Source organism: Bombina bombina, chromosome 6 (assembly GCF_027579735.1).
Source record: "Bombina bombina isolate aBomBom1 chromosome 6, aBomBom1.pri, whole genome shotgun sequence".
Taxonomy (NCBI): domain Eukaryota; kingdom Metazoa; phylum Chordata; class Amphibia; order Anura; family Bombinatoridae; genus Bombina; species Bombina bombina.
Genome location: NC_069504.1, coordinates 212,288,497 through 212,299,957, shown reverse-complemented (window position 1 = coordinate 212,299,957; position 11,461 = coordinate 212,288,497). Strand labels below are relative to the sequence as shown.

General features: G+C 35.3%; 1 protein-coding gene across 1 annotated transcript in view; it reads left to right on the top strand.

Moving 5' to 3' along the window:
* Positions 1-506: 506 nt before the first annotated feature.
* PRICKLE1 (prickle planar cell polarity protein 1) overlaps positions 507-11,461 on the top strand; it is a 79,090-nt gene continuing 68,135 nt past the window's right edge. Inside the window, exon 1 of the mRNA XM_053716732.1 lies at positions 507-706. The gene's annotated coding sequence lies outside the window, so the exon portion shown is untranslated. The remainder of the gene's footprint in view (positions 707-11,461) is intronic.

The window sequence follows — 11,461 nt, the reverse complement described above, 5'->3', positions numbered from 1 at the left end:
ATCTCTGGGTAACACATGTATATGTAGCTGAGCCTGAGGAAAGCCTATGGGGGAAACAGGGGTTTACATCCCCTAAGCATGGCTCCCCTTTATGTTCCCGGAGACACAAACACTTCAGTGGGGTCGGTTTCCCCTCGTGACAGTTTTTAAAGTGAAACAATGCTGGACGCCAAAACTACGTCCCACAACAAATGTTTCCACAGATAAGTAGTTGAGATGCCACGCTTTGCATCACTGAGATGAAACACCAGATTGCTGCATTCCTCATCAATACAAAGTGATTCCATGACACAGAGGAGTCTGAAACACCCTGCGAATAAAAACACCCCCTGCAGGGAGCACAAGAACCGAAGCACCAAGACCCTCAGCGCTTTCACTGAGCTGATATCATGCTCTGAGCTGATAGGCTTAGGCGTGAGAGCAGTATCCAATCACAGAGCAGAGCTTCAGCCTTTGCTTTAGGCAGGCAAGCTGCAGCCCATTAGTTGTAACAGAGCAGTCAGGAGTAGACACCTACAGGCTGTAGAAGTTCAGTGCGCAGCCTGTTCGCTTGTACCTGCACAATGTGCTGCTTATGACTGGCATTCCGAGGGGACATCGCGAACCTTTGGCATTTCACCACTTTGACATCAATGTGACAGTCTTTTTTACTTTCTGTTTTAATTAAGGAATACCCCGCTGTGTTTCACAAACAGAATTGTCTAAGGTAAGTCCTATACTTTTCTGCCCTGCAGTTAGAAGTCTGGTTTTTATATTGCAAGTTGCAACTGATGTTTTATTGCTAGATTGTTTGCTGTCTTCTGATTTAATTAAGTACAATCTCTGTGTTAACACTTAAGCTACTAGATTGTTGCAAGTTTCTCTAGCAGCCCAGTGATTAATACATATTTAGCAGCAAACCTATCTGTTAGCTTTCGGCTTATGTCAGAGTAGAATGGGGGATGTGCAGAGGAATGTCAGCCTCCCTGGGCTTTCTGTCACCTAGAAAGTCCTTAGAGACTTAATTAGTTTCACTGGACCAGGAGGCTAAGGAGAACTAGACACACAGACTCTCAGTTTAGTTTGGGCACCAGTTGCTGCTTTAACCCTCTCACTCCAAGCAGACCAACAGAACTGCTCTCCAGCTCCCCCTGCCAGTGAAAGGTTAATAAAGTATAACTGATCTGACTTTAAACCTTTTACAAACCTTCCAGATTATTTCTAAAGTTTAGATTGAAGTGAATGTGTCTTACATTTCTACAATTTCTATTCAAATAGTCAAACGTTTTATTTGACCCCTGCAAGTGGTTATGAATAGACTCTCAAGAACGAATCTGTTTTCAATAAATAGCATTGATTGCCCCTTGAGTGCCACAGACTCATCTGGTGCTGGGGGGGGGGGGGGGGGGGGGGGGTAAGCATAATAGAGTTGTTGATATTATTATTTCCAGAAGACAAAAATAAATTGCAGCCCCCTCAGGCACTTTTGAAGACAGGATCACTGGTTCAATCACAACTTTTATAAAATAAAATGTGAGCATCTAAGGTTCAAGGCAAATGTTTCTTATTTAAGTTGGTGTTAAATACAGTTAGGGATGGAGATCTTGCATTTAGTAAAGCACAGATGTAATCACCAGCGAAACTGTGTTATGTATTGATCTATTTATTAATAAATGTGTTTCAGAAATGGCAGAACAATTTAATAAATTAGACCATTGAATTCTTGAAATGTGTTTTTCTTCTAAAAAAAAATACTCACTCAAATTTTAAGAACACAAATTATAACAGGGCTGTGGCAACTCTTAATGCATATTATATATTTAAAAAAAAAAAAAAAGCCAGCATTAGTTGTTTTTTGTGTTTAAACTCAGACAGCCTAGGAAAATAAACAAATGTTCAAGTTAAATATGGATCTTCCTATCCCAGTAGTGCTGTTATTTTTGGGATTGGAAAAAGGCTCATACACTTCATTGAGCAGCTAAACCAGTCTTATCCTGGAGATCAGTACCCTCATAGTTGAGGGCTGGCACCCTGCTGTTTTGTAGATTGTCAGAGTCTAGTATTTTATGTGCAAGATGCTATATCTTCTCTAGTGTGAGCAAGGGCTGCAATAAAACCAAGTTACTGTAAAGTGAGTGATGCATTTTGCTTGATTCAGCATTCACAGGCTCCACTAATAAATCAGAAGTCTTATCTGCTGTTTATCATGTTGTGTCTACAATAGAATGCTGGCCATTGTGGCTGGTTTGTGTTTTCTCATTTAGCAAAGATAATGCATTTTTAATGCATCTATTGATTCTCACTTACTTGCTGCTGGAAGGATAGAAGAAAATGATTGATTTTTTAAAAAAATGGTTTGTGAAGACCGCAGTGGGTCTTGATACATTTTATGTTTTGTATACTATTATTGTTGTTCTTTATAATAATGAGGATAATTTAAGGTTGTGAGTATTTAGTTTTAGCTGTTGTATGGCTATAGTCCTGTATACAACTGACTTTCATTCTCCACTGAAGCACTCACAACCTCTAATTATGCAAAGCAAGGAGATGCTCTAAAAACAAACTTAAAATATTGAGACATCCATTTCAAATGTTTTTCCTCTCTTTGAAATATATTTACCTTTTAATAAAATCTAATGAACTTATTTAGTTTGTGTCTGTTTTCTCAGTATTTCAGCTGTACTCAGTAATCTCTACAGTATACACATTAATAACCCTTTGCTGTGCAATATGATGCAAATCTTAAAGAGCAGCCATAGGGTTACAGCTCTTGTTCAGGGATAATGACTTTTTTCCTATACCCAGCTTTAGGTGGCATTCATCTTGTCACGTGTATACATTTATGTTTTTAAGCACACATGCAGCCTAGAAAGTTTCCATCTGTCTTTTTAGCAGGCCTAGATTATAGGAGGGTGTGAATTTCAGAGCGTTTGCCCAAATGAGACTCCAGATGTGGGAGCTCAGCTGTTGCCTGTCACTTTGGTGACAACTGCTCTTTTCCCAATAAGCTTTTTGCTTTTCCCACTTACGCTCAACTAGGTGCCAATGTTTTTAGCTTTTTGTTATTGTTAAGCGTATGTTTCAATCCCCTGGGAGAGAACCGTTTTTAACTGTCTTTTTAAACATTTGACAGCCTTATTCTATATTTAAAATGAAGTGGCCAGTTCAGCAGACTCTGAAAGGGTGACACAATATTTGAGGAACCCTTTCTCTAAAGCAATATTTGCTCCCACTGGGGAATTTAACTGCAACCATTTGTCTTTCTGTCATCTGCAGTTCAGTTTAGTCTAGCTTCAATATGGTCTCTGTTTTATAGTGACCAGTTTTGGCCTTGGACAGAGATCTGTCATTGTAACTCTGCTGGAGGTCTGAAGAAAGGACAGGAGTATGTGGCTGATACCAAAGTATTTATTAACGTAATCAACTGGATATGAGGAAACGCAGGGGGTAGAAATGAGAGGGCACTCTAGGTCTTGACAAAAATGTTTTAATTTGCAGAAATTCACCATGCATGCTTTTTATATTACTGAAATTAGTGTTTGTAGGGGGGAGCACACAATTTCTAGAATATTGTTCAAACAACTTTAGTTTTTCTTTTTTCATTTTACAGTGTAATTCTTCAAACAGTATTTTTAACCTTTTTTTTTTCTTTTTTCTATGCTTTCCACTGCCTGTTACTGAGGGTAAACTATCATGATGATTAGACGTCTCAGTTAAGAGGAAAAGCAATTAATTTCTCCCTGCTGACATTTTCAATCAGTTCTGGTACAAAAAGCCAAGACAACTAAAACAGTTTGTCATGTTTTAAAACCAAAGGTGCATGGAACTGCTGTTTGTCTGTGGTATAATAGAAGTTAGATTGAGTGAGCGTTAAACATTTTTTAGAATTTTAGCATCAGTTGAAGGGGGGATCCTGCATGGTTAATAATTGAACTTTTAAGAGGCAAATGTGGGTAAAGAACAACGAAGTCTGCCCTCTGTTATATCCTGCAAAACATAGTTAGAGGGGGCGTAGCAGCAAATCTTTCTTTAGACTGTGACTTTTTTGTACTTTTTTATCCATGGGGGGGGGGGGCAACCCACTATCTGTTCATGTAATAGTTTCATTATTTAAAAGTTTGAGTTTGATAGGCATATATATTTAAATAAAGATTGTTGAAAATTCTTATTTGATGCTAACCTGGAGCCGATTTTAAAGGTGTATTTAAACCTGTTAAAGGGACATGAAACCCAATTTGTTTTCTTTCGTGATTTAGAAAGAGCATGACATTTTAAACAACTTTTTAATTTACTTCTATTATCTAATTTGCTTCATTTTCTTGATATCACTTGCTGAAAAGCATATCTAGATATGCTCAGTAGCTGCTGATTGGTTGCTGCACATAGAGGCCTTGTGTGATTGGTTAACACATGTGCATTGATATTTCTTCAACACAGGATATCTAAAGAATTTAGCAAATTAGATAATAGAAGTAAATTGGAAAGTTGTTTAAAATTGCACGCCCTATCTGAATCATGAAAGTTTAATTTTGACTAGACTGTCCCTTTTAATCTCACTGTTCTATGCAAGCAACTGCACAGTAATACAATGCTGTTAAATAGATAAGAGCATTTTGTATGTCCCTTCCAGATACTATAAAAAGTGAATGTACGTGTATATAACAAAGTGCATAAATGTTGCTCTTACCTTGAAAAGACTTAAAACCTTGTGGGAATATTTTTAGCACTGTGTACTTCAGCAATGCTTTGAGAACATAATGTTACATTGTGTATCTGAGATCAGATTGTTTTATTTGGGTTGCATGCCTGTTGAAGGACCCTGAACAAACCCCTTTTATCAGTTCTGAAAAGTAGCAAATCCTAAAATGTTTGAAATTTTGTTTACACTAAAAGTTTTGCAAATGAGTAAAGCCATTTATTGCTGCAATTAATGGGGGGGGGGGGTTTCTAACCAAAGTGGTTCCACTTTGTAGGGGGTGCAATTAATGCAAAACAAAATCATTTAATGTATATAAATAGTTTTCAGAAACAGGGCATCTCAATTTTTACCCCACATCTTTATTATTATTATTATTATTATTATTTATTGTTTTACTTTTCTTAATACATTTATATACAAAAACTCTAAACTAGATCCTAAAATAACAAGTAGAATGCACTTTTATTTTCTTGTTTTCTTTATAAATGTTGTCATTATAATGCATATTCAGATTGTATATCTCTTAACTTATCTTTTAACTTGTGTCAATATATTGCATCTATTATTTGGTAGCAGGCAGAATGCTTTTAAATTATTTGTGACTTTATTCATGGGCCTGAGGATTGTAAACTCTTTATAGCAGGATCGTCATAATTTTTAGTCAGTTTTATTTATCTGCAAATTAATTGCTGTTGTGTTTTTATTTTATTTTTTGCTATGAATCAGTGGTGTTTTATACCCCGCCCCCTAGTCATGTACTCGGTGCCATTTACAAATAAATTATAATAATGGGCTTTTACAAACATTTTGGTTTTGCATGGGAAAATATTTAGGCCTCAAATTTGCAAAGCATCTTTCACAAAACTCGCTAGAGGGCGCTCTTTCAACTACTTCCAGCTCTACAGTTGTAACATTATGAACTATAATTACAAATTATAACTAAAAACAGAGGAATAAAATAATTACAGAAAGAATATGGTGATGTAAGTAAAGAGAGAATATGTTGAACAATCTATGTCTGAGAATAGCCAGTTAAAATATATAAATAAATAAATAAGGGACTCAACAATACACACCTAAAATGCATAGACAGATGTATATCTAGTATGTATCTTTCCCCAGAGAGATAAAAAATCAGCCATGTGAATAAAGAGGATAAACATATGTGCATACACACACAAATGTGCAGAATAGCAAATAATATAAAATACAAACAAATATACATGTACGTATTAATAGAAAATACAGGAGGATATTAAATCAGGAAAGGGGGCATGTGTGTAAAAATTCTAAATTTCTCAGATCTTAAATTAAACTCTTTAAATAGCTTTGTCTTTTAATATGATTCCTTAATCCAATACTTAGATTGCAAATTCTCTGAGTAGAGCACAGTCTGAGCCTCCTAGCCTTGCTTGATTTTCTGTACCCCTGTAAAGTGCTGCAGAGTCTGTTGACACATTATAAATAAAGATAATTCCTATTTACTGACATGCTGCTATTTTAGCATCTAAAATAAAGGGACATAAAAGTTCAAGAAGAAAATGCTCTGATGTGTTAGAACATTTTTATTATTTCATTTTTTTTAATATAACTGTGTTTAAAGGGACACTCAAGTCAAAATTAAACTTTAAAGGGACACTGAACCCAAATGTTTTCTTTTGTGATTCAGATAGAGCATGCAATTTTAAGCAACTTTCTAATTGACTCCTATTATCAAGTTGTCTTCATTCTCTTGGTATCTTTATTTGAAATGCAAGAATGTAAGTTTAGATGCCGGCCCATTTTTGGTGAACAAACTGGGTTGTTCTTGCTGATTGGTGGATAAAATCACCCACCAATAAACAAGTGCTTTCCATGGTTCTGAACCAAAAAATAGCTTAGATGCCTTATATTTCAAATAAAGAAAGCAAGAGAACAAATAAATATTGATAATAGGAGAAAATTAGAAAGTTGCCTAAAATTGCATGCTCTATCTAAATCACGAAAGAGACAAAATTTGGATTCAGTGTCCATTTTAATGATTCAGATCGAGCATGCAATTTTAAACAACTTTCCTATTTACTTCCATTAACAAAATGTGCACAGTCTTTTTAGTTTTACGTTTTTTGAGTCACCAGCTCCTACTGAGTCTGTGCAAGACTTCACAGAATATAAGTATATGCATTTGTGATGGGCTAATGGTTGTCACATGATATAGGAGGAGTGGAAATAGACATTACTTAGAAAATTGTCAGAAAAAATCTACTACCCATTTTAAAGTTCAGACTAGGTGCTATTTCATTATCTTTTTATAGTGAATTTGTTGATTATGAAAATCTATCGTATTTTCTGGTCCTTTAACCACTGTAAAGCTCCAACACAATAATGCTCGAATGGGACATATATGGGAACATATGGTGAGCCAATGACAAGAGCCGTTTGTGTAATCACCAATCGGAAGCTAGTTCTCAGTAGTGCATTGCCACTCCTGAGCATACCTAGGTATGCTTTCAACAAAGAAGTAAATTGAAAAGTATCTTAAAACTGCAAAATCTGTCTGAATCATGAAAGTTTAATATAGACTTTGTCTTTCGTTGATTCATTCATTACTACTACCTTCTAGCATGGTAGATTTATATATAATTTTTTTTGTTCACCATAAAACCACCAAATAAAAAAGCAACAACAAAAAAACAATAACTAAAAAAGTTTTTTTTTTTTTTTTTTTTTTTTTTTTTTTTTTTTAAATATATTATATTTGTAATGTATAACAGCTGTATTTAGTACACACTTTAAACCTATACTCCTAAACCAAACGATGCAAAGGGACGTTGAATAACCTCAGAAGTGAATCGCTACAAAAGACCTGTATACAAAATGTTTTGCATTGTTATGCAATCCAGGGACACACCACTTTGAAAGCTACTTGATTATCTCTTTTGCTGACAGACATGCTTTTACACATGAGGCAATAACTGGCAGCAGGTATAAGTGTCAGGGTTCTAATGTCTATGGAATACACTCCAGCCTATCTGGGGACAGTGGAAAGATTTAAAGGGACAGTCTACTTGAGAAATGTTGTTGTTTGAAAAGCTAGATAATCCCTTTATTACCCACATAGTTTATTAAAGAAAATTAAATATCATCACAAATGCCTGAAAAAGCTACAAAAACAAGAATGAAGTCATCATTAAAGGGATAGTCTAGTCAAAATTAAACTTTCATGATTCAGATAGAGAATGCAATTTTTAAACAACTTTATAATTTACTCCTATTAATTTTTCTTTGTATCTTTATTTGAAAAAACAAGAATGTAAGCTGAGGAGCCAGCCAATTTTTTGTTCAACACCTGGGTAGCGCTTGCTGATTGGTGGCTAAATGTAGGAGTAAATTAGAAAGTGGGCTTTTTTTTCCTCAGGGGTAAGATTATTCAGTGGGACCTGTTTCACAAGGTGTTATATAGTGCAGCAGACTTTATCTGGTACAAGTAATGTAGCTATATAACACTATCAAAACCATTATGTGAAAAATGCAGTTTTCAGTACTGGTCTGTCTGTTACCTGGTTCCTCCATCTTCAGATCTGCTTCCTCACTTACCTCCCAACCGCCCGCATCCTACAAAATTGTCATTGGTTTGGAGGTATAGCTCGCTTCCGGCCTGCAGCCCCTTGGTGTCCTGGTTTTAATGGACTGACCAAACCTTGATCAAGCCCAGACACACACGCCAACATATCACCCATAACCTAGCCTCTCCCACGCTGTTCCACCTACAAAATACCAGAGGATATTGCTCACAAGCTTTAACCTCCCACATCCCTAAAATCATCCAGCAGATGAGGTATGCTTTGCAGGTGTTTTTTATTAAATTTTAAGGCGCTAAACAAATAGATGATTTAGCAGTTACTACACTGAACAGTCACTGTGCATGGTGTAGCAGAGTCAGGCTTATGATGTCTGTAGTATGCATTTCCAGTTCTTGAAGGAATTAGGGGGAAATACATATGTCTTTGACACGGTGAGTCCACGGGATCATCAATTACTGTTAGGAGGCAGGAGTAGGCAAAGAGCACCACAGCAAAGCTGATAAATATCACTTCCCTTCCCACAACCCCCAGTCATTCTCTTTGCCTACGGTGCAAGGAGGAGGTGAACTTATGCCGCGGCTGAGACTTCTTTTGGGAGAAAGGCTCTTCAAGCAGTGGTGCCTTCTGTTTAGGTTACCTGTCTTGTCCTCTAGCTCGGGTATTGATTCCCAACAGTAATTGATGATCCTGTGGACTCACCGTGTCATAAGAAATAAAACAAAACAAAATTTATGCTTGCCTGATAAATTTATTTCTTGACACAGTGAGTCCACGGCCCTCCCTGTTTTCAGGTTTTGTTTTTTATATATATATATATATATATATATATATATATATATATATATATATATATATATATATATATATATATATATATATATATTATATATATATATATATATATATATATATATATCTCTATCTCAATTGGTAGGTGCACTCCATAAGACAAGATACAACTGCTGTGGTACTGCATATAAATAAATATCATGTCCAGTTTAACTCCAGGTAGAGAATAAACAGATGCTGCACTCACCGGTCTTAGTAGAAAAAATCCTTTTATTCACTAGTTTAACAGTGCATCCAAAAAACACAAATACCCCCAAACGTTTCGGTACCCTCCTGGTACCTTTCTCAATGGGTGTGTTGTAATTCCCCAGCAAACGATCCTAACTTACTAACACCGCTAACGCCCCATTTAAACCCCTAGCGTGCCCCTAACTTCACACACACTTGAATTCCCATAACAATATACTGCCGAAATGCTTTTTTTTTTTAGTTCATTTACAGGGAAAATGGGGCAAAATGAATGTGTATTGCAAACTTGTTTTGTATTTTTTGTTTTAAAGGCATAGGTCAAAATTGAAAGGTGCATTTCAATTTGAAATAGAAGCATTTTTGCTAATGGAAGTTTATTGCAAAAATGCTTATTACAAGTTGTACTTACAAGATGTAATTTGTGTGATACAAGCTACTGCTGTTTGAATGCTGGTGCATGGGCCTTCACAGGATATGTGCATATGCTACAGAATAACATTTATTAGAAGCATTTGTGCTAATGGACTTATAGGGCAAAAATTAACTTATGCACATTTCATTTTGACCTTTCCATCCACCATAATTATATATTGTTATGGGAATTCAAGTGTGTGTGTTCTAGTGCTTTTAAAACACTCTCCTCCCCCCCCCCCCCCTTTTATATTCTAAAAACCTGGTACTTGACATTATCTACTATAAGTAATTCTATTAAATTTAAGAGCATTGTATGGACATGCATCTCATCTGACACTTTAAATTTCTCAAGAGCTTGAATGTACTGGCACAGTGTGACTAGCTTATTCCCATTTTAAGTCATGGAAAGTTCCTACAGCTTGCTTTCTGATTTCAGTTTAAAATGGTATTTGTATATGCTTTTTCAGGTGTATGTATGTTTGTTTGTATGTATGTATATATATATATATATATATATATATATATATATATATATATATATATATATATATATATATATATATATATATATATATATATATATATATATATATATATATATATATATATATATATATATATATATATATATATATATATAAATATATACACGCAGCTGGAGAGCACTCTCACTTCTTAGATCAATCTGCCAGGAGATGAATAGTAATGAACAAATGGCAGCACTCACTGGTCCTTTTAAACGTTCACTTAAAGGGATAGAATAGTCAAAAATAAACTTTCATGATTCAGATAGAGCATGCAATTTTAAGCAACTTTCTAATGTACACCTATTATCAATTTTTCTTTGTTCACTTGGTATCTCTATTTAAAAAAGATGGAAAGTAAGTTTAGGAGCCGGCCCATTTTTGGTTCAGAACATGGGTAGTGCTTGCTGATTGGATGGCTACATTTATACACCAATCAGCAAGCGCTACCCAGGTGCTGAACCAAAAATGGGCCGGCTGCTAAGATTACATTCCAGCTTTTTAAAATAGAGATACCAAGTGAACAAAGAAAAAATAATAGGAATAAATTAGAAAGTTGCTTAAAATTGCATGCTCTATCTGAATCATGAAAGTTTCATTTTGACTATACTATCCCTTTAATTTTGTGACGTTTCGGGGACCTTATCCCCTTCCTCAGACCATATATATATACATACATACACATATATATCATTTGTATGTGTGTAAAAAACAATGTTAGACATTTTTGGAAGTCCAGCAAATGGTGTGTGTATTTTTGTTTTTAAAAGGAAACTCAAGTCAAAATTTAAACTTTAATGATTTAGAACATGCAATTTTAACCCCTTAATGACCACAATGTACCCTGTATGTCACTGGTCGTTAAGGGTTTTTTCAGGACATAAAAGCACAAGTCTAGCAAGAACACGCTATTTATTCCCTCCCTCCAGCAAGCTTTGTGGAATAGAGCAGTCTCAACGCTGGTGGCAAGACCATGCTATAAAACAATCAAGTCCCAAAAAAAGGCCAGCGACATACAGGGTACGTCGCTGGTCCTTAAGGGGTTAAACAACTTTCCAATTTACTTCCATTAACAAAATGTGCACAGCCTTTTTATATTTAAACTTTTTCAGTCACCTTATCCTACTGAGCATGTGCAAGACTTCACAGAATATATGCATTTGTGATTGGCTGATGGCTGTCACATGATGCAGGAGGAGTGAAAATAAACATAACTTTGCAAGTTGTCTGGAAAAAAAATCTAC